This window comes from Salvelinus alpinus, chromosome 16 (assembly GCF_045679555.1).
Source record: "Salvelinus alpinus chromosome 16, SLU_Salpinus.1, whole genome shotgun sequence".
Classification (NCBI taxonomy): Eukaryota; Metazoa; Chordata; class Actinopteri; order Salmoniformes; family Salmonidae; genus Salvelinus; species Salvelinus alpinus.
The window spans coordinates 53,088,021-53,112,925 of NC_092101.1; the positions used below are offsets into that span (position 1 = coordinate 53,088,021).

General features: G+C 46.3%; 1 protein-coding gene across 1 annotated transcript in view; it reads left to right on the top strand.

The window, feature by feature from the left end:
• The first annotated feature begins 7,825 nt into the window (after positions 1–7,825).
• The window catches only part of LOC139541684 (lipoma-preferred partner homolog), a 513,132-nt gene continuing 496,052 nt past the window's right edge, over positions 7,826–24,905 (top strand). Inside the window, exon 1 of the mRNA XM_071346617.1 lies at positions 7,826–7,925. The gene's annotated coding sequence lies outside the window, so the exon portion shown is untranslated. The remainder of the gene's footprint in view (positions 7,926–24,905) is intronic.

The following is a 24,905-nucleotide window of genomic DNA, read 5'->3' on the forward strand; positions in this document are numbered from 1 at the left end:
GAGGCATAGTGGTAAACAGATGTGGCATAGTGGTATACAGAAGGGGCATAGTGGTATACAGAAGAGGCATAGTGGTATACAGATGAGGCATAGTGGTATACAGATGTGGCATAGTGGTATACAGATGAGGCATAGTGGTATACAGAAGAGGCATAGTGGTATACAGAAGGGGCATAGTGGTATACAGAAGAGGCATAGTGGTAAACAGATGTGGCATAGTGGTAAACAGAAGAGGCATAGTGGTATACAGATGTGGCATAGTGGTATACAGAAGAGGCATAGTGGTATACAGAAGAGGCATAGTGGTATACAGATGAGGCATAGTGGTATACAGAAGAGGCATAGTGGTATACAGATGAGGCATAGTGGTAAACAGATGTGGCATAGTGGTATACAGAAGAGGCATAGTGGTATACAGATGAGGCATAGTGGTATACAGAAGAGGCATAGTGGTATACAGATGAGGCATAGTGGTAAACAGAAGAGGCATAGTGGTAAACAGATGAGGCATAGTGATAAACAGATGTGGCATAGTGGTATACAGAAGAGGCATAGTGGTATACAGATGAGGCATAGTGGTATACAGAAGAGGCATAGTGGTAAACAGATGTGGCATAGTGGTATACAGAAGAGGCATAGTGGTATACAGATGAGGCATAGTGGTATACAGAAGAGGCATAGTGGTATACAGATGAGGCATAGTGGTATACAGAAGAGGCATAGTGGTATACAGATGAGGCATAGTGGTATACAGATGTGGCATAGTGGTAAACAGATGTGGCATAGTGGTATACAGAAGAGGCATAGTGGTAAACAGATGAGGCATAGTGATAAACAGATGAGGCATAGTGGTATACAGAAGAGGCATAGTGGTATACAGATGAGGCATAGTGGTATACAGAAGAGGCATAGTGGTAAACAGAAGAGGCATAGTGGTATACAGAAGAGGCATAGTGGTATACAGAAGAGGCATAGTGGTATACAGAAGAGGCATAGTGGTAAACAGAAGAGGCATAGTGGTAAACAGATGTGGCATAGTGGTAAACAGATGAGGCATAGTGGTATACAGAAGAGGCATAGTGGTATACAGAAGAGGCATAGTGGTAAACAGAAGAGGCATAGTGGTATACAGAAGAGGCATAGTGGTATACAGAAGGGGCATAGTGGTATACAGATGAGGCATAGTGGTAAACAGAAGAGGCATAGTGGTATACAGAAGAGGCATAGTGGTATACAGAAGGGGCATAGTGGTATACAGATGAGGCATAGTGGTATACAGAAGAGGCATAGTGGTAAACAGATGAGGCATAGTGGTATACAGATGTGGCATAGTGGTAAACAGATGTGGCATAGTGGTATACAGAAGGGGCATAGTGGTATACAGATGAGGCATAGTGGTATACAGATGTGGCATAGTGGTAAACAGATGTGGCATAGTGGTATACAGAAGAGGCATAGTGGTATACAGATGAGGCATAGTGGTATACAGAAGAGGCATAGTGGTATACAGAAGAGGCATAGTGGTATACAGAAGAGGCATAGTGGTATACAGAAGAGGCATAGTGGTATACAGAAGAGGCATAGTGGTATACAGAAGAGGCATAGTGGTATACAGAAGAGGCATAGTGGTAAACAGAAGAGGCATAGTGGTATACAGAAGAGGCATAGTGGTATACAGAAGAGGCATAGTGGTAAACAGATGTGGCATAGTGGTATACAGAAGAGGCATAGTGGTAAACAGATGAGGCATAGTGGTATACAGATGTGGTGTGTACAGCTTGCCACATCAAGACACAGAGTGAGTCAACAACGTAAAGGAATTGACAACGGTGACAACAGAGTAATGCTAAAACATGCCCAAACACATTGCTAAGTCGATTCATGTGAACATTTATCTAGATGATAAGCGTCAGTGTCAATGTAGCTAACTGTTTTATATCAAAAGCTCTTATCAAGTGAAGGTTTACTTCTTGTCATGGTGACAACTTGCCGTGACACGTGACAGTAAAGCCATTGTGGGAGCCAACAGCCATGTATCACGGCATGGTGACAACAGGCTTTTTTCCCTTAAATTACAATCCACCACACCCAGCGATGTTGAGACAGGGCGTTTTAGAATATTGTCTGGCATGTAAGGATCCCTTGATTATCTCTGCAGGACATGTACCATTATAATATTTAGTTTGGTGTGTTTAAGGGGAGACTCCTCCTGTATCGCCATCCAGACAGACAAGAGGAAGATCCTCGTGGATAATCTAACTCCAACAACACTTTTACGACCCGGTTGCGACCAGAAACAAAATAAAATCTAAATTGCACCAAACTGTGTTTCAAGACGTTAATCTGGTGAAGCAAGGATAACCCACAACCGGTAGGTGGTTTTGGTCGAATCTACGAGAGACTGTTATTATCCAAAGACTAGAAAAAAAGTGTGGTAAATCTGTATTTAACTTGATTCTCTCCCCCTGTTACCCTAGCTGTGGAATCAGAGAGTCAGACTGAATCTCTCCCCCTGTTACCCTAGCTGTGGAATCAGAGAGTCAGACTGAATCTCTCCCCCTGTTACCCTATCTGTGGAATCAGAGAGTCAGACTGATTCTCTCCCCCTGTTACCCTAGCTGTGGAATCAGAGAGTCAGACTGATTCTCTCCCCCTGTTACCCTAGCTGTGGAATCAGAGAGTCAGACTGATTCTCTCCCCCTGTTACCCTATCTGTGGAATCAGAGAGTCAGACTGAATCTCTCCCCCTGTTACCCTAGCTGTGGAATCAGAGAGTCAGACTGATTCTCTCCCCCTGTTACCCTAGCTGTGGAATCAGAGAGTCAGACTGATTCTCTCCCCCTGTTACCCTAGCTGTGGAATCAGAGAGTCAGACTGAATCTCTCCCCCTGTTACCCTATCTGTGGAATCAGAGTCAGACTGATTCTCTCCCCCTGTTACCCTAGCTGTTGAATCAGAGAGTCAGATTGATTCTCTCCCCCTGTTACCCTAGCTGTGGAATCAGAGAGTCAGACTGAATCTCTCCCCCTGTTACCCTATCTGTGGAATCAGAGTCAGACTGATTCTCTCCCCCTGTTACCCTAGCTGTGGAATCAGAGAGTCAGACTGAATCTCTCCCCCTGTTACCCTAGCTGTGGGATCAGAGAGTCAGACTGATTCTCTCCCCCTGTTACCCTAGCTGTGGAATCAGAGAGTCAGACTGATTCTCTACCCCTGTTACCCTAGCTGTGGAATCAGAGAGTCAGACTGAATCTCTCCCCCTGTTACCCTAGCTGTGGAATCAGAGAGTCAGACTGAATCTCTCCCCCTGTTACCCTAGCTGTGGAATCAGAGAGTCAGACTGAATCTCTCCCCCTGTTACCCTATCTGTGGAATCAGAGAGTCAGACTGAATCTCTCCCCCTGTTACCCTAGCTGTGGAATCAGAGAGTCAGACTGATTCTCTCCCCCTGTTACCCTAGCTGTGGAATCAGAGAGTCAGACTGATTCTCTCCCCCTGTTACCCTAGCTGTGGAATCAGAGAGTCAGACGGAATCTCTCCCCCTGTTACCCTAGCTGTGGAATCAGAGAGTCAGACTGATTCTCTCCCCCTGTTACCCTAGCTGTGGAATCAGAGAGTCAGACTGATTCTCTCCCCCTGTTACTCTAGCTGTGGAATCAGAGAGTCAGACTGAATCTCTCCCCCTGTTACCCTAGCTGTGGAATCAGAGAGTCAGACTGAATCTCTCCCCCTGTTACCCTAGCTGTGGAATCAGAGAGTCAGACTGATTCTCTCCCCCTGTTACCCTAGCTGTGGAATCAGAGAGTCAGACTGATTCTCTCCCCCTGTTACCCTAGCTGTGGAATCAGAGAGTCAGACTGATTCTCTCCCCCTGTTACCCTAGCTGTGGAATCAGAGAGTCAGACTGATTCTCTCCCCCTGTTACCCTATCTGTGGAATCAGAGAGTCAGACTGAATCTCTCCCCCTGTTACCCTAGCTGTGGAATCAGAGAGTCAGACTGATTCTCTCCCCCTGTTACCCTAGCTGTGGAATCAGAGAGTCAGACTGAATCTCTCCCCCTGTTACCCTATCTGTGGAATCAGAGAGTCAGACTGAATCTCTCCCCCTGTTACCCTAGCTGTGGAATCAGAGAGTCAGACTGATTCTCTCCCCCTGTTACCCTAGCTGTGGAATCAGAGAGTCAGACTGATTCTCTCCCCCTGTTACCCTAGCTGTGGAATCAGAGAGTCAGACGGAATCTCTCCCCCTGTTACCCTAGCTGTGGAATCAGAGAGTCAGACTGAATCTCTCCCCCTGTTACCCTAGCTGTGGAATCAGAGAGTCAGACTGATTCTCTCCCCCTGTTACTCTAGCTGTGGAATCAGAGAGTCAGACTGAATCTCTCCCCCTGTTACCCTAGCTGTGGAATCAGAGAGTCAGACTGAATCTCTCCCCCTGTTACCCTAGCTGTGGAATCAGAGAGTCAGACTGATTCTCTCCCCCTGTTACCCTAGCTGTGGAATCAGAGAGTCAGATTGATTCTCTCCCCCTGTTACCCTAGCTGTGGAATCAGAGAGTCAGACTGAATCTCTCCCCCTGTTACCCTAGCTGTGGAATCAGAGAGTCAGACTGAATCTCTCCCCCTGTTACCCTAGCTGTGGGATCAGAGAGTCAGACTGATTCTCTCCCCCTGTTACCGTAGCTGTGGAATCAGAGAGTCAGACTGATTCTCTCCCCCTGTTACCCTATCTTTGGAATCAGAGAGTCAGACTGATTCTCTCCCCCTGTTACCGTAGCTGTGGAATCAGAGTCAGACTGATTCTCTCCCCCTGTTACCCTAGCTGTGGAATCAGAGAGTCAGACTGATTCTCTCCCCCTGTTACCCTAGCTGTGGAATCAGAGAGTCAGACTGATTCTCTACCCCTGTTACCCTAGCTGTGGAATCAGAGAGTCAGACTGAATCTCTCCCCCTGTTACCCTAGCTGTGGAATCAGAGAGTCAGACTGAATCTCTCCCCCTGTTACCCTAGCTGTGGAATCAGAGAGTCAGACTGAATCTCTCCCCCTGTTACCCTAGCTGTGGAATCAGAGAGTCAGACTGAATCTCTCCCCCTGTTACCCTAGCTGTGGAATCAGAGAGTCAGACTGAATCTCTCCCCCTGTTACCCTAGCTGTGGAATCAGAGAGTCAGTCTGAATCTCTCCCCCTGTTACCCTAGCTGTGGAATCAGAGAGTCAGACTGAATCTCTCCCCCTGTTACCCTATCTGTGGAATCAGAGAGTCAGACTGAATCTCTCCACCTGTTACCCTAGCTGTGGAATCAGAGAGTCAGACTGAATCTCTCCCCCTGTTACCCTAGCTGTGGAATCAGAGAGTCAGACTGAATCTCTCCCCCTGATACCCTATCTGTGGAATCAGACAGTCAGACTGCATCACATAGGGCTCTGGTAAAAAAGTAGTGCACTACGTAGGGAATAGGGTTCCATAGGGCTCTGGTAAAAAAGTAGTGCACTACGTAGGGAATAGGGTTCCATAGGGCTCTGGTAAAAAAGTAGTGCACTACGTAGGGAATAGGGTTCCATAGGGCTCTGGTAAAAAAGTAGTGCACTACGTAGGGAATAGGGTTCCATAGGGCTCTGGTAAAAAAGTAGTGCACTACGTAGGGAATAGGGTTCCATAGGGCTCTGGTAAAAAAGTAGTGCACTACGTAGGGAATAGGGTTCCATAGGGCTCTGGTAAAAAAGTAGTGCACTACGTAGGGAATAGGGTTCCATAGGGCTCTGGTAAAAAAGTAGTGCACTACGTAGGGAATAGGGTTCCATAGGGCTCTGGTAAAAAAGTAGTGCACTACGTAGGGAATAGGGTTCCATAGGGCTCTGGTAAAAAAGTAGTGCACTACATAGGGAATAGGGTGCCATCTGGGACTAAAAACTAAGTGAGACAAATTATTATAACACTGCTTTATTGTACGGCTAATTAGAACGTACCAAATCAAGGATCCTTGTACTGTTATCACGATTTGCATTGAATCCAGGACATGCAAACTGTTTTGCATGGCAAACATACGTGGTGAAGCAGAAACCAGCCCTGTCTGATATGGCTTACCGTGCGCTCACAAAGGTTCATTTTGAAAATGCCCGTGTAATGGAGTACTTTGTCCATGTAAGGCGATAATTAATCCATGTAAGCAGTAATTTATCCACGGAAGCCGTAATTAATTCATGTAAGCAGTGAACAATACATGTAAGCCGCAATTAGTCAATGTAAGGCAGTAATTAATCCATGTAAGCAGTCATTAATCCATGTAGGCGGTCATCAATCCATGTAAGCAGTCATTAATCCATGTAAGCGGTCATTAATCCATGTAAGCAGTCATTAATCCATGTAAGCGGTCATTAATCCATGTAAGCAGTCATTGATCCATGTAAGCAGTCATTAATCCATGTAAGCATAGCCGTGGGAAGTAGGGGTGTTGAGCGTGCTGCAGCACCACGTGAAAAATCTGAATTAACCAAATAAATATATTTGTTAAAAATGTCAGCCTCCCAGGCTGTATCACATCCGGCCGTGAGTCTCCTAGGGCGGAGCACAGCACAGCACAACGGGCACTATTTGAAAAAATTTCATGAATGAAAAAGCACTCAGGCTGCATTTGAAATGTTTTACGATCTGTTTTGATCAAAATATCTATTCATTGCTAAACATGGATTAATGCCTGATTACATGAATTAATTACTGCGTACATGGATGAATTACAGTTTACATGGATGAATTACAGTTTACATGGATTAATTACAGTTTACATGGATTAATTACAGTTTACATGGATTAATTACAGTTTACATGGATTAATTGCAGTTTACATGGATTAATTGCAGTTTACATGGATTAATTACAGTTGACATGGATTAATTACAGTTGACATGGATTAATTACAGTTGACATGGATTAATTGCAGTTTACATGGATTAATTACAGTTTACATGGATTAATTGCAGTTTACATGGATTAATTGCAGTTTACATGGATTAATTACAGTTGACATGGATTAATTACAGTTGACATGGATTAATTTCAGTTGACATGGATTAATTGCAGTTGACATGGATTAATTGCAGTTTACATGGATTAATTGCAGTTTACATGGATTAATTACAGTTTACATGGATTAATTACAGTTTACATGGATTAATTACAGTTGACATGGATTAATTGCAGTTTACATGGATTAATTACAGTTTACATGGATTAATTACAGTTTACATGGATTAATTGCAGTTTACATGGATTAATTACAGTTGACATGGATTAATTACAGTTGACATGGATTAATTACAGTTGACATGGATTAATTGCAGTTTACATGGATTAATTACAGTTTACATGGATTAATTGCAGTTTACATGGATTAATTGCAGTTTACATGGATTAATTACAGTTTACATGGATTAATTACAGTTGACATGGATTAATTACAGTTGACATGGATTAATTGCAGTTGACATGGATTAATTGCAGTTTACATGGATTAATTGCAGTTTACATGGATTAATTACAGTTTACATGGATTAATTACAGTTTACATGGATTAATTACAGTTGACATGGATTAATTGCAGTTTACATGGATTAATTACAGTTTACATGGATTAATTACAGTTGACATGGATTAATTGCAGTTTACATGGATTAATTACAGTTTACATGGATTAATTACCACCTTACATGGATTAATGTCTGCCTACATGGATTAATTATCGCCTTACATAGACAAAGTACTCCATTACACGGGAATATGACTGCCTTACATGGACAAACATCTCCACTGACTCTCTGACCGGTGGTGTTTCCAGCTCTGACGTCACTGCCTGCCAGTCAGATTTTGGGGGAAATAAGTTTCACTTTCTCAGTGGGATTCTGGAACTTGTTGATTCCTAGAAAGCCGAGGTAAGAGAAACATGGAAACCCGTTTCAGATTTGTATATTTGAACACAGGAGATGATAAAAAAATGTAGCTTTTGATGCCATGTTGTTCGTTTTTATGTAAAGAATGCAGAACAAATAGCTAAATGTTTGTTCCTCTTTGAGGTGATGGTTGTTACTGTAGCTGAGTTGAAGTCGAGGGCTCCCCGCTCTGAAAGGAAGGGGGTCGAGAGTTTCTTTACACCACTAAGCGAACTTGTTACCTTTTTACAACGACATTTTGTAGCAGTAGTTTGAAGTAAAGAACGTAGTACTAGACAGTTTCCGAATTAGATTGTGTCGGTGTGTAACATGGTTTCTGTTGAAGTGCATTCTGCGAGGTGGCCTGTATGACCATTACGGAAGAGAATGTTTTCGCTCCGGGACAACGTGTATTATTTGTTTCTTCCCCCCCATAATAGTTTCATTATTCATCATTTGAATAGTTTTGTTTGGACTGCCGTAGTCTAGAGAAGCGACACACCTGTCAAGCCTGACGTGTAAACAAGACTGTCTTTTTACTTGTCAAAAAACAATGTGTTCCGCTGGTTCAGCAGAGCCTGTCTGCGCAGGCGCAGTGCAGCATTCCATGTAGGCGTGACGCTTCCTAACACATCCGCGTTGTTTCAATGAATACTGGGTTTATTCAGCTACCATGTAGTAGTACACTTGACCCTAGTTGTTACCAGAATTATCAATCATTGAATAGGGGTTAATGTAATATGTAGATGCTTATTTTGTTTTTTCATACTGACACAGTTTACAAAGACTCAGTTTGCTCCCAATGCATTTCAAGAATGGAAATATGTAAGTCTTGGGGATATTCATCATGTCAACACACCAAAGACATTGTTTCTGTTCATCTCCAAAGTAGCTAACATGTTGCAATTTTAATACCCCCCCCCCCCCCCCTCAAGTTTCTGCTGAAGAGGTTCATATCAATTCATATCAAACTCTTACTTTGATATGAATTTCAAATCAATAACATCAAGGTCTCCAGAGAGCTCAGCGTGCTCATCTAACCGAATATAAATATATATATATATATCGGAGTCATCCTTCCTCACACATCATTAAACCCAACTGTCTTTTAAGATCTCTGCTTTAAAAAAGAACACGTTTGACAGTCGTGGAGACGGGGATGCTCAAGTTAAAAGTGAAGTCCCCTTTAGCTATCTGCCTTGCTTTGAGCCCAGGCAGCACCACTACGAGGCTGAGACTAGAGGCACTACCAGGCCTGTGTGTGTTTTTAATAGAAGCTTTTAATGGCTGTTGGGCTGGAGGAAGATGTAGAAAATCTCAGGTGAGATCAGGATACTGTAGGACTGTAGAGCATAAGCTACGCGTGTGGAACTAATATGCATGAGGATTTGAATTCCGGCCCCACTATATTCTGTTAACTCCTATCCAGAACATTATATATGACACAGTGCATGTTATTAGTGTACATTTTTAAATATGAACTTCATAACACCGTTTTAAGCGCTTGAGTACATATTGAAATATAGTGCAGTTGGAGCTAAACTAATTCCTATTGGCTAAGTGCAGAAGAGAGAGCAGAGTGACTATTACACTATTACACACATACGGAGGAGCAGGAGGATTGATGGGTCAGCAGAGAGAGGAGACTGCATCCATCCCTCATACTCTGTGTTCCAAATGGCACTGTTTTCCCATGGTGCACTACTTTTGACCAAAACCCTTTGGGACAAGTAACTGTTCTGCTCTGATCTGCCATTCTCTGTCAGCCATGATTTATTACTGCGAAGGAACCTGTAATGCTGTAGGTGAAAGGTCATCTCTGATGACCTCTCACATAGTGATGGAAAGACTCAATGCTACTCTCCTCGTTCAGTAACACTGTCACTGTAGTGCTATGACTTGGTTGATATGACATACTGGTCCTTCCTGTCCATCATACCCAACCAACTAGTCCTTCCTGTCCATCATACCCAACTAACTAGTCCTTCCTGTCCATCATACCCAACTAACTAGTCCTTCCTGTCCATCATACCCAACTAACTAGTCCTTCCTGTCCATCATACCAACCAACTGGTCTTTCCTGTCCATCATACCAACCAACTGGTCTTTCCTGTCCATCATACCAACCAACTGGTCTTTCCTGTCCATCATACCAACCAACTGGTCTTTCCTGTCCATCATACCAACCAACTAGTCCTTCCTGTCCATCATACCAACCAACTAGTCCTTCCTGTCCATCATACCAACCAACTAGTCTTTCCTGTCCATCATACCAACCAACTGGTCTTTCCTGTCCATCATACCAACCAACTGGTCTTTCCTGTCCATCATACCAACCAACTGGTCTTTCCTGTCCATCATACCAACCAACTAGTCCTTCCTGTCCATCATACCAACCAACTAGTCCTTCCTGTCCATCATACCAACCAACTGGTCTTTCCTGTCCATCATACCAACCAACTGGTCTTTCCTGTCCATCATACCAACCAACTAGTCCTTCCTGTCTGTCTGTCTGTCATGTCAACCAACTGGTTGATTTGACAGAAAGGAAGGACCAGTTGGTTGACAGACAGACAGGCAGCCAGACAGACAGACAGACAGGAAGGACCAGGTGGTTGACCAGACAGACAGACAGACAGACAGACAGACAGACAGGACCAGTTGGTTGACAGACAGACAGACAGACAGACAGGACCAGTTGGTTGACAGACAGACAGACAGACAGGACCAGTTGGTTGACAGACAGACAGACAGGAAGGGCCAGTTGGTTGACAGACAGACAGACAGGACCAGTTGGTTGACAGACAGACTAGAAGGGCCAGTTGGTTGACAGGCAGACAGACAGGAAGGACCAGGTGGTTGACAGACAGACAGACAGACAGACAGGAAGGACCAGTTGGTTGACAGGCAGACAGACAGGAAGGACCAGTTGGTTGACAGACAGACAGACAGACAGGAAGGAGTAGCCTGCTCCTTGTACAGAAGGCAGAGGTCTGTTTCAGGAGCTCTGGTATCATTAGCCTGGTCCCAGATCTGTTTGTGCTATTGCCAACTTTATTTCTCATGTTTGGCATGACAATGAGTGGAGTTGACATGAGAGCACAAACAGACTGGCGCTCAGGCTACTGTACGATGAATTCAATGATATGAACTGTATGGAAGGCTGGATCAGAATAGTGTCTGTGTTGGTGTTGGCCTTTGTACGAAGGAGCACATAACTTCTCAGAAATAGAATGACTTTGAACCTTGGAAGTCATTGATTCTATTTCTATGCCAAGCTCTCCCAGGAATGACTGTTGTAGTCATGTTGTATTTCTAACCCTGGTTCACCCTGGCCCAGCTCAGACAGTCCTACTGGTTCACCCTGGCCCAGCTCAGACAGTCCTACTGGTTCACCCTGGCCCAGCTCAAACAGTCCTACTGGTTCTCCCTGGCCCAGCTCAGACAGTCCTACTGGTTCACCCTGGCCCAGCTCAGACAGTCCTACTGGTTCACCCTGGCCCAGCTCAAACAGTCCTACTGGTTCTCCCTGGCCCAGCTCAGACAGTCCTACTGGTTCTCCCTGGCCCAGCTCAGACAGTCCTACTGGTTCTCCCTGGCCCAGCTCAGACAGTCCTACTGGTTCACCCTGGCCCAGCTCAGACAGTCCTACTGGTTCACCCTGGCCCAGCTCAAACAGTCCTACTGGTTCTCCCTGGCCCAGCTCAGACAGTCCTACTGGTTCTCCCTGGCCCAGCTCAGACAGTCCTACTGGTTCTCCCTGGCCCAGCTCAGACAGTCCTACATGTCCGCTCTCTCTTTCAGACGTAGAGAAAGAATCAGCGACCTGGAGGAGACCAAAGAACCGTCGTACCAGCTGTTAGGTCAATATCTTCCACAGGAAGAGGTAGGCCTAGTCACAGGAAGAGGTAGGCCTAGTCACAGGAAGAGGTAGGCCTCGTCACAGGAAGAGGTAGGCCTCGTCACAGGAAGAGGTAGGCCTCGTCACAGGAAGAGGTAGGCCTCGTCACAGGAAGAGGTAGGCCTCGTCACAGGAAGAGGTAGGCCTCGTCACAGGAAGAGGTAGGCCTCGTCACAGGAAGAGGTAGGCCTCGTCACAGGAAGAGGTAGGCCTCGTCACAGGAAGAGGTAGGCCTCGTCACAGGAAGAGGTAGGCCTCGTCACAGGAAGAGGTAGGCCTCGTCACAGGAAGAGGTAGGCCTCGTCACAGGAAGAGGTAGGCCTCGTCACAGGAAGGGGTATGCCTAGTCACAGGAAGAGGTAGGCCTAGTCATACTACAGTTGTCTTCCTGCTGTGTCCTATTGCTTCCCGCTGTGTACTATCGCTTCCAGCTGTGTACTATCGCTTCCAGCTGTGTCCTATCGCTTCCTGCGGTGTCCTATCGCTTCCCGCGGTGTCCTATCGCTTCCCGCTGTGTCCTATCGCTTCCCGCTGTGTCCTATCGCTTCCCGCTGTGTCCTATCGCTTCCCGCGGTGTCCTATCGCTTCCCGCGGTGTCCTATCGCTTCCCGCGGTGTCCTATCGCTTCCCGCTGTGTCCTATCGCTTCCCGCTGTGTCCTATCGCTTCCCGCTGTGTCCTATCGCTTCCCGCTGTGTCCTATCGCTTCCCGCTGTGTCCTATCGCTTCCCGCTGTGTCCTATCGCTTCCCGCGGTGTCCTATCGCTTCCCGCGGTGTCCTATCGCTTCCCGCGGTGTCCTATCGCTTCCCGCGGTGTCCTATCGCTTCCCGCTGTGTCCTATCGCTTCAGTTCAGGAACTTGAGGAGTGTTGCCTTGGAGCTTCCTGTAATGGTTTCAACCCCTCCCTCCACTGTCCATTGGAACAGAGTTTGGGTTTGGGATTGGTGACCTCACTACTTCAAATGGTAGCTTTTCCCAAGATCAAGGAGTGGTACGGACTTGTGAGAGAGGTCGATGTACAGCGATGCCTGTTGGACCAGCAGTACTGGGGGAGTGTCTCAGTCATTAGTAATTATGTTGTGTTAATCACCAGCCGGCCGTCTGCGTGACAGACAGGGGGACATCTCACTGTTAAATAGATTATTAGTACATTATTCATTAGTAACGTGTTTGTCTTTAGTCTACTGAATCGGTGGTTCAGAGGGGGCAACCATTAGTGCTGAGCAACTGGGGGGGGTGTAGTCTAAATTTCCAATCTGGCCCTCAACCATCACGGTCACCTAATAATCCCCAGTTTACAATTGGCTCATTCATCCCCCTCCTCTCCCCTGTAACTATTCCCCAGGTCGTTGCTGCAAATGAGAACGTGTTCTCAGTCAACTTACCTGGTAAAATAACGGTAAAATAAAAAATAAAATAAATAAATAAAGACTGTTGGCCTTGTCCCTGCAGACTAGACTGTTGGCCTTGTCCCTGTAGACTAGACTGGTGGCCTTGTCCCTGCAGACTAGACTGTTGGCCTTGTCCCTGCAGACTAGACTGTTGGCCTTGTCCCTGCGGACTAGACTGTTGGCCTTGTCCCTGCAGACTAGACTGGTGGCCTTGTCCCTGCAGACTAGACTGGTGGCCTTGTCCCTGCAGACTAGACTGGTGGCCTTGTCCCTGCAGACTAGACTGGTGGCCTTGTCCCTGCAGACTAGACTGGTGGCCTTGTCCCTGCAGACTAGACTGTTGGCCTTGTCCCTGCAGACTAGACTGTTGGCCTTGTCCCTGCAGACTAGACTGGTGGCCTTGTCCCTGCAGACTAGACTGGTGGCCTTGTCCCTGCAGACTAGACTGGTGGCCTTGTCCCTGCGGACTAGACTGGTGGCCTTGTCCCTGCGGACTAGACTGGTGGCCTTGTCCCTGCGGACTAGACTGTTGAACTTGTCCCTGCGGACTAGACTGCTTGCCTTGTCCCTGCGGACTAGACTGCTGGCCTTGTCCCTGCGGACTAGACTGTTGGCCTTGTCCCTGCGGACTAGACTGTTGGCCTTGTCCCTGCGGACTAGACTGTTGGCCTTGTCCCTGCGGACTAGACTGGTGGCCTTGTCCCTGCGGACTAGACTGGTGGCCTTGTCCCTGCGGACTAGACTGGTGGCCTTGTCCCTGCGGACTAGACTGTGTGTGGCTCTGTGTCCCTGCGGACTAGACTGTTGGCCTTGTCCCTGCGGACTAGACTGTTGGCCTTGTCCCTGCGGACTAGACTGTTGGCCTTGTCCCTGCGGACTAGACTGGTGGCCTTGTCCCTGCGGACTAGACTGGTGGCCTTGTCCCTGCGGACTAGACTGTTGGCCTTGTCCCTGCGGACTAGACTGTTGGCCTTGTCCCTGCGGACTAGACTGCTGGCCTTGTCCCTGCGGACTAGACTGCTGGCCTTGTCCCTGCGGACTAGACTGTTGGCCTTGTCCCTGCAGACTAGACTGGTGGCCTTGTCCCTGCAGACTAGACTGGTGGCCTTGTCCCTGCAGACTAGACTGGTGGCCTTGTCCCTGCAGACTAGACTGGTGGCCTTGTCCCTGCAGACTAGACTGGTGGCCTTGTCCCTGCAGACTAGACTGGTGGCCTTGTCCCTGCAGACTAGACTGGTGGCCTTGTCCCTGCAGACTAGACTGGTGGCCTTGTCCCTGCGGACTAGACTGGTGGCCTTGTCCCTGCGGACTAGACTGTTGGCCTTGTCCCTGCGGACTAGACTGTTGGCCTTGTCCCTGCGGACTAGACTGTTGGCCTTGTCCCTGCGGACTAGACTGTTGGCCTTGTCCCTGCGGACTAGACTGTTGGCCTTGTCCCTGCGGACTAGACTGTTGGCCTTGTCCCTGCGGACTAGACTGGTGGCCTTGTCCCTGCGGACTAGACTGGTGGCCTTGTCCCTGCGGACTAGACTGCTGGCCTTGTCCCTGCGGACTAGACTGTTGGCCTTGTCCCTGCGGACTAGACTGGTGGCCTTGTCCCTGCGGACTAGACTGGTGGCCTTGTCCCTGCGGACTAGACTGGTGGCCTTGTCCCTGCGGACTAGACTGGTGGCCTTGTCCCTGCGGACTAGACTGTTGGCTTTGTCCCTGCGGACTAGACTGGTGGCCTTGTCCCTGCGGACTAGATACACAGACAGAAGTAGTGCCACTGTCCTCTCTCTCTCTCTCTCTCTCTCTCTCTCTCTCTCTCTCTCTCTCTCTCTCTCTCTCTCTCTCTCTCTCTCTCTCTCTCTCTCTCTCTCTCCATGCTGCTGTCTCTGCCTCTGCCTCTGCCTCTGTCTCTGCCTCTGTCTCTGCCTCTGTCTCTCTCCATGCTGCTTCTCTCTCTCTCTCTCTCTCTCTCTCTCTCTCTCTGTCTCTCTCCATGCTGCTGTCCTCTCTCTCTGTCTCTGTCTCTGTCTCTCTCCATGCTGCTGTCCTCTCTATATTACTGTCCCCTATGTTGCTGAATCAGAGATCAGAAGCTACAACTCACTAGAAGGAAACAGGTGGGAGTCTGGATCTATACAACGTGTGTTTTTTGGATTTTACAACTGCAAAAAAAATATTGGCATCTTTTGTTCATCTTCAGAACTGTAATTAGCGTGTGTGTGCGCGTGTCACTAGTGTTCTGGACGCCCCCATACGGGGGGGGCACGAGCTCTGGGACCACATGTGCCTGTCATCAGTGTCATAAGACGTTGAAATGTATACATTATTTTGACAGTAACTCTCCAGAAGGTCCTTCAGAAACCTGTGTGTGTGTGTTGTGCTTCAGGAATGTGACTGAAAAAGTGCCTCGGGCCTTAAAAAAAGAAGAAAAGAAAATGTAACTGATTGAAACTAAGGGGATATGAGTGAACAAATGCTGTTGTCAAGGCTACGACGGTGCCAGAGGACTGACTGGAGCTTCCTCAGGTGTTCTGCAGCTCAGACCGCGATCCTGATGCTTCTTAGGTATCTCTTTATGAGTTTTACTTTAGAAAACCATCTCTCCGCAGAAGCGAACAGTTACAGAGATGGTAGAAACAGCCTAATTGTTGTAGCAACGTCAGGGAAACTGGACGGAAGGGTGTGGTGCTTCAAATACAGCCGTCTGGATACGGGACAGGCCGTCTGGATACGGGACAGGTCGCCTGGATACGGGACAGGTCGCCTGGATACGGGACAGGTCGCCTGGATACGGGACAGGCCGTCTGGATACGGGACAGGCGGTCTGGATACGGGACAGGCCGTCTGGATACGGGACAGGCCGTCTGGATACGGGACAGGCCGTCTGGATACGGGACAGGTCGTCTGGATACGGGACAGGTCGCCTGGATACGGGACAGGTCGCCTGGATACGGGACAGGTCGCCTGGATACGGGACAGGCCGTCTGGATACGGGACAGGTCGCCTGGATACGGGACAGGTCGTCTGGATACGGGACAGGTCGCCTGGATACGGGACAGGTCGCCTGGATACGGGACAGGCCGCCTGGATACGGGACAGGCCGCCTGGATACGGGACAGGCCGCCTGGATACGGGACAGGCCGTCTGGATACGGGACAGGTCGCCTGGATACGGGACAGGTCGTCTGGATACGGGACAGGTCGTCTGGCTACGGGACAGGCCGTCTGGATACGGGACAGGCCGCCTGGATACGGGACAGGCCGCCTGGATACGGGACAGGCCGTCTGGATACGGGACAGGTCGCCTGGATACGGGACAGGTCGTCTGGATACGGGACAGGTCGCCTGGATACGGGACAGGTCGCCTGGATACGGGACAGGTCGCCTGGATACGGGACAGGCCGTCTGGATACGGGACAGGTCGTCTGGATACGGGACAGGTCGTCTGGATACGGGACAGGTCGCCTGTATACGGGACAGACAATAAACTGGCAGATTCAAACAAGTAGCCTGGTGTTTAAGAAGGTTGGGCCAGTAACCCGAAAGATTGGTTTGAATCCCCGAGCCTACTAGGTGTAAAGATTGGTTTGAATCCCCGAGCCTACTAGGTGTAAAGATTGGTTTGAATCCCCGAGGCTACTAGGTGTAAAGATTGGTTTGAATCCCCGAGCCGACTAGGTGTAAAGATTGGTTTGAATCCCCGAGCCTACTATGTGTAAAGATTGGTTTGAATCCCCGAGCCGACTAGGTGTAAAGATTGGTTTGAATCCCCGAGCCTACTAGGTGTAAATATTGGTTTGAATCCCCGAGCCTACTAGGTGTAAAGATTGGTTTGAATCCCCGAGCCTACTAGGTGTAAAGATTGGTTTGAATCCCCGAGCCTACTAGGTGTAAAGATTGGTTTGAATCCCCGAGCCTACTAGGTGTAAAGATTGGTTTGAATCCCCGAGCCTACTAGGTGTAAAGATTGGTTTGAATCCCCGAGCCTACTAGGTGTAAAATCTGCCGGTGTCTTTGAGCAAGACACTTCACCCTAATTGCTCCTGTAAGTTGCTCTGGATAAGAGTGTCTACTAAACGACTAAAATGTGAACATAAATCTTTAGTGGACAACCGTTCTTGAGGGTTTGAACAAAAAAAACGTAGGTTTGTGATTTTGGTTCATATTGGTTGAGTTGTGTGGTTGAGTTGTGTGGTTGCAACAGTCCCTTATCTCTGGGATATCTTGGCGTCATTCAAGACGTGACAATACTCACTACAGGAAAGTAGGCCACTCCACCTACGGGCCTGGTGTTTTGGTGCAGGTACAGCCAACTAGCGCAGAAATAATATTGCGATATTGTCGATACGATATATCGTCAAAAACGATATTTAACTGTTGGATTCTATTTAAAAAATGTTAATCATTAGTAGCTACTACAGGCCTCTACGTGGGGGACAAAGAGAGACAACACAGACACACAGACTTTCACTCAGATACAAAAACAGACCGAGAGAAGCAAGGAGGACTTCAGGGGAGTCTAAAGGTGGATTAAATTGACCTTGAATATTGCAGCCCGTTTGTGTAGGCTAGTAGCCAGACAAAACCTGCACAGTTTTTTTTGAAGTGTACAAATAGCAGCTAAATAGCGGTAGGCTAATGAAACTATCCCTAGTACGCTAGTGTTTTGAGGGTGGACAGACTGTATTACTTGGCATTTAATAGACTGGTTTTACGCTCAACAACATTCTATCCAAGCTGAGAGAGAGCGAGGACGGCTCAACAACATTCTATCCAAGCTGAGAGAGAGCGCGAGGACGGCTCAACAACATTCTATCCAAGCTGAGAGAGAGCACGAGGACGGCTCAATAACATTCTATCCAAGCTGGGAGAGCACGAGGACGGCTCAACAACATTCTACCCAAGCTGAGAGAGAGCACGAGGACGGCTCAACAACATTCTATCCAAGCTGAGAGAGAGCACGAGGACGGCTCAACAACATTCTATCCAAGCTGAGAGAGAGCACGAGGACGGCTCAACAACATTCTATCCAAGCTGAGAGAGAGCACGAGGACGGCTCAACAACATTCTATCCAAGCTGAGAGAGAGCGCGAGGACGGCTCAACAACATTCTATCCAAGCTGAGAGAGAGCGCGAGGACGGCTCATCAACATTCTATCCAAGCTGAGAGAGAGCGCGAGGACGGCTCAACAACATTCTATCCAAGCTGAGAGAGAGCGCGAGGACGGCTCAACAACATTCTATCCAAGCTGAGAGAGAGCACGAGGACGGCTCAACAACATTCTATCCAAGCTGAGAGAGAGCGCGAGGACGGCTCAACAACATTCTATCCAAGCTGAGAGAGAGCGCGAGGACGGCTCAACAACATTCTATCCAAGCTGAGAGAGAGCGCGAGGACGGCTCAACAACATTCTATCCAAGCTGAGAGAGAGCGCGGGGACGGCTCAACAACATTCTATCCAAGCTGAGAGAGAGCGCGAGGACGGCTCAACAACATTCTATCCAAGCTGAGAGAGAGCGCGAGGACGGCTCAACAACATTCTATCCAAGCTGAGAGAGAGCGCGAGGACGGCTCAACAACATTCTATCCAAGCTGAGAGAGAGCGCGAGGACGGCTCAACAACATTCTATCCAAGCTGAGAGAGAGCACGAGGACGGCTCAACAACATTCTATCCAAGCTGAGAGAGAGCACGAGGATGGCTCATCAACATGCAGGTTCATGTAGCTTCTTTATACAGGACAGTTTGGCCTGACGTATTTGGCCCCTTTTTGACTTTGGTCTTCCAGACTAGAAGCCAAGGGGACTCCATATTTGGACATGTTTATCTCTGGTGGTTCATATCTGAGAAGGAGAGGGTGGAACGAGAAGAAGGGATGTGAGTCATTTTGAGCAGCATAAGCTCACTGAGGATGAGAGATATAGAGGATCCTTCCTTCCCAACTTAACTGCCATTTGAGATTGAGGCTGTATTTATTCTAAAGACAGTCAAATCAGGATGCTGTGTGCTCCTCTTAGCTGGTGATCAGAGCCCTGGTGGTGGAGATCAGAGCCCTGGTGGTGGAGATCAGAGCCCTGGTGGTGGAGATCAGAGCCCTGGTGGTGGAGAAAAGGAGCCCTGGTGGTGGAGATGAGAGCCCTGGTGGTGGAGATGAGGCTGGAGATCAGAGCCCTGGTGGTGGAGATCAGAGCCCTGGTGGTGGAGATCAGAGCCCTGGTGGTGGAGATCAGAGCCCTGTATGCTAATAGATATTAGCCTAAGTATGCTAATATGAGCCACTGCTAATGAGACAATTGATGACATTGCAAGTAGTAGGAATAGTTTTAAAGGGTCAAATAAAAAAGCAACTGGTGCTTATTTTATAAACGTATCTTTTAATTGATCGTTATCGTGATAATTCATTACATTTATCATGATATGGATTTTTATCCAAATCGCCCAGCTGTAGGTGTACGTCCCAAATGGCACCCTATTCCCTATATAGTGCACTAGTATTGACCAGGGCCCTATGGCACCGTATTCCCTATATAGTGCACTAGTATTGACCAGGGCCTGCACCCTATTCCCTATATAGTGCACTAGTATTGACCAGGGCCCTATGGGTGCACTTCTTTTGGTCCCTGTGTCGGGAAAAGGGTGCAGTTTGGGATGCGTCCTAAGACGAGGGTGTCTGCTGTACAGCTGTAGATGAGGGGTGGTTACATCACTACACAGACTACCCAGAGATCTTTTTAATACACATTCAACGTCAATAGATCCAACTGAACAACCTCGACTCTATCTCATCTCCTGAGAGGGTTTAACTCCTTTTTTTGGAGGGGGGGGGGGGGGGGGTGGCAGCATGGAAACAACATGGCTTTTGTTTTTGTCTCTGCACGGTGCTCATATGACCAAACTGTTGATGGGGGATTTCTATGGAATGGAACTACAGAACTAGAAGGGCCTCTATTCATTCTGTTTCTATGGAATGGAACTACAGAACTAGAAGGGCCTCTATTCATTCTGTTTCTATGAATGGAACTAGAAGGGCCTCTATTCATTCTGTTTCTATGAATGGAACTACAGAACGAGAAGGGCCTCTATTCATTCTGTTTCTATGGAATGGAACTACAGAACTAGAAGGGCCTCTATTCATTCTGTTTCTATGGAATGGAACTACAGAACTAGAAGGGCCTCTATTCATTCTGTTTCTATGGAATGGAACTACAGAACTAGAAGGGCCTCTATTCATTCTGTTTCTATGGAATGGAACTACAAAACTAGAAGGGCCTCTATTCATTCTGTTTCTATGGAATGGAACTACAGAACTAGAAGGGCCTCTATTCATTCTGTTTCTATGGAATGGAACTACAGAACTAGAAGGGCCTCTATTCATTCTGTTTCTATGGAATGGAACTACAGAACTAGAAGGGCCTCTATTCATTCTGTTTCGATGGAATGGAACTACAGAACTAGAAGGGCCTCTATTCATTCTGTTTCTATGGAATGGAACTACAGAACTAGAAGGGCCTCTATTCATTCTGTTTCTATGGAATGGAACTACAGAACTAGAAGGGACTCTATTCATTCTGTTTCTATGGAATGGAACTACAGAACTAGAAGGGCCTCTATTCATTCTGTTTCTATGGAATGGAACTACAGAACTAGAAGGGCCTCTATTCATTCTGTTTCTATGGAATGGAACTACAGAACTAGAAGGGCCTCTATTCATTCTGTTTCTATGGAATGGAACTACAGAACTAGAAGGGCCTCTATTCATTCTGTTTCTATGGAATGGAACTACAGAACTAGAAGGGCCTCTATTCATTCTGTTTCTATGGAATGGAACTACAGAACTAGAAGGGCCTCTATTCATTCTGTTTCTATGGAATGGAACTACAGAACTAGAAGGGCCTCTATTCATTCTGTTTCTATGGAATGGAACTACAGAACTAGAAGGGCCTCTATTCATTCTGTTTCTATGAATGGAACTACAGAACTAGAAGGGCCTCTATTCATTCTGTTTCTATGAATGGAACTACAGAACTAGAAGGGCCTCTATTCATTCTGTCTCTATGAATGGAACTACAGAACTAGAAGGGCCTCTATTCATTCTGTTTCTATGAATGGAACTACAGAACTAGAAGGGCCTCTATTCATTCTGTTTCTATGAATGGAACTAGAAGGGCCTCTATTCATTCTGTTTCTATGAATGGAACTACAGAACTAGAAGGGCCTCTATTCATTCTGTTTCTATGAATGGAACTACAGAACTAGAAGGGCCTCTATTCATTCTGTTTCTATGAATGGAACTCCCCAAGAGGAGGACATGTCTACGTGTTTTGGCCTCACATGACACGATGGACCTGAGGATGGAAATGTTTACTTCCCACTTAGTCGTGTAGGATTTCCACCGGTCTAATGTCCATTGCTCGTGTTTCTTGACCCAAGCAAGTCTCTTATTATTATTGGTGTCCTTTAGTAGTAGTTTCTTTTCAGCAATTCAACCTAGAAGGCCTGATTCACACAGTCTCCTCTGAGCAGTTGATGTTGAGATGTGTCTGTTACTTGAACTCTGTAGCATTTATTTGGGCTGCAATTTTTGAGGCTGGTAACTAATGAACTTATCCTCTGCAGCAGAGGGAACTCTGGGTCTTCCTTTCCTCTGGTGGTCCTCATGAGAGCCAGTTTCATCATAGCGCTTGATGGTTTTTGCGACTGCAAATTTACAGATTGACTGACCTTCATGTCTTATAGTAATGATGGACTGTCGTTTCTCTTTGATTATTTGAGCTGTTCTTCCCATTAATATGGACTTGGTCTTTTACCAAATAGGGCTATCTTCTGTATACCACCCCTACCTTGTAACAACACAACTGATTGGCTCAAATGCATTAAGTTTTAACAAGGTACACCTGTTAATTGAAATGCATTCCACACCTGTTAATTGAAATGACTACCTCATAAAGCAGGTTGAGAGAATGCCAAGAGTGTGCAAAGCTGCCATCAGAGCAAAGGGTGGCTACTTTGAAGAATCTGAAATGTAAATATATTTTGTATTTTGTTCCAACACTTTTTTTGGTTACTACATGATTCCATATGTGTTATTTCATAGTTTATGTCTTCACTATTATTCTACAATGTAGAAAATAGTAAAAAATAAAGAAAAACCCTAGAATGAGTAGGTGTGTCTAAACTTTTGACTGGTCCTGTATATTTTGTTGACCTACTCTATGCATCGGCAGATGGTCTGTGTTGTCCTCACACTTCCACACCCTTGAGTCTGACCACTGCCTGCTCTACCTCTCACTACAAACCTTTTCCTGCCATTGTGGATGTCTTTTTGATATCGTAGGATCCCCAACGTGTCCTGGTCAAAAGTTGTGTACTATTTCGAGAATAGGATTTCATTTTGGACGTTACCAGCCTATAGAGCGCTTCTACTCTGGTTATTACTCTTCTCCCTCGTCGCTTCAAATATTTTCTCTAACTCTTCTCCCTTTCCACTTAAAATATTTTCCAGCCTGTCAGTTTATACTCTGAGACACCATTTTATTTGAATCCAAGCTGGGCCCACAGTAGAAGTAGCAGGAATAGGTGAAATCCTAACAGGATTAAAGATAGCTTTAAGGGAGGATGCTACTGACTTTAATGATAGCACGGTGTTGATAATCTGATTACCTTTTTTTAGCTTGACGTTTACACAAGGGGGTTGAGTCCCAAATGCCACTCTCTATCATAGTGCACTAGTTTTGACCTGGGCACATGTTGATAGGGTGGCAGGGTGGTATTTGGGACTCGCTCAAGCCCCGGTGGTTCCTGCTGCGTATCCATCCCAGCTCTCTCTCTCTCTGTGTCTGGGGGCTAGAGCTATCCTGTTGCCTTAGCAGTCTGTCTCGAGCTTCATTTGGTTTCTTTTCGGCCAGGCTTGATCGGCTGCTATAACAGTTTATACTGCTGAACCTTGAATCAAGGCATAACTTCTATACACTATTAACAAACATATAAAATAAATGACGTAGCCTATAACCCGTATGTATTTGGGTAAATAAACACAACATTGTCTTATTTAATATTTGAAACCATACTTTCTATAAAGTATTAACATAATCAGGGCATTGACTTTTGTAAACAAACACAATAGTTAACGCAGGCACTGTTACTTTTGATAACTTCTCTTTTTTAAATTGAAAAACAAAAATGATTGTATTTCTATTATAAATTTGTATAAAAGCCAAGATGATTGATTGAGGAATAAATGACTACATCTTAGCTTGGTTGGCCAAGCTCACTGTACTTCTACGTTTTGTATTACAATCCTACTGCCATGTTTTAAATATGAAACGTCTTCTGTTCCCTTTAGTGGACTCTACAGTCCCACACATCTCCCAATCAAGTTCAACAACCACAGTAGTATTTTTATCACGGCACGGTTCCTCCAAAATATGAAGGAGGATTATAAAGTCCTTTTTTAATTCCTATTCTCAAAGTGACTACAGTTAATAAAGCCCTAGATCCTCTCTCAACCCTATTATCACATGCAGCAGTCTCTCTAGCAGTGAACTCACACACTCCTATGTATCCCAAATAACATCCTATTCTCTATGAAGTGCAATACTGTTGACAAGGGCCCAGGTCATCTATAGGGAACCATTTGGGACACAAACAAGAAATCTTACTATGCCTTAATCAACTCTCACTTCATTTCAAGATGTTATCAGCAGCCCCAGATTGGGGGGAGATTTGTTTTGAGATGTTTTATTGTTACACTCTAAGTGGATTTCTTGTCAACAATTAAACCTAAAGCATGATTAACAAGAGCAATTAGTCAAAGGATCCTCTTTAAGGAGACTAAAGCCAGGGAGGAGGAGATTATCTGCTTTCTTTAATAAGGATAATCGTTGTATTAAGGGTTTGATTGCCTTCTAGTTAGCACTGTCTAAATCATGATTTCTGTGTTAGACTTCATTAGAAGCAGTTTTAGCAGGTCTTCACCGTTCAGACTTTGAGGGAGCAGATAGATTAGAGAGTAGTGTAGTGGAAACATCAGCCTGTTTTATTTGGTGTCTTACTGTCGGTCTCAGAAGAGATTGGTTCGTCGCTGTCGGTCTCTGAAGAGATTGGTTCGTCGCTGTCGGTCTCTGAAGTGATTGGTTCGTCGCTGTCGGTCTCTGAAGTGATTGGTTCGTCGCTGTCGGTCTCTGAAGAGATTGGTTCGTCACTGTCGATCTCAGAAGTGATTGGTTCGTCGCTGTCGGTCTCAGAAGTGATTGGTTCGTCGCTGTCGGTCTCTTCATTCTTAATCTTGTATTAATAGTGCCCTACATGCTTTTTCAGCGATGCTAATCTAATACATAATCTAATGCATATCCTTCTAACAGACTGATGCACGTAGTCAGCTGTAAGTCTAATGTACACTACATTACCAAAAGTATGTGGATATCTGCTTGTTGAACATCTCATTCCAAAATCATGGGCATTAATATGGAGTTGCCCCCCTTTGCTGCTATAACAGCCTCCACTCTTCTGGGAAGGCTTTCCATTAGACGTTGGAACATTGCTGCTATAACAGCCTCCACTCTTCTGGGAAGGCTTTCCATTAGACGTTGGAACATTGCTGCGGGGACTTGCTTCCATTCAGCCACAAGAGCATTAGTGAGGTCGGGCACTGATGTTGGGCACTTAGGCCTGTCTCCAAAAGGTGTTCAATGGGGTTGAGGT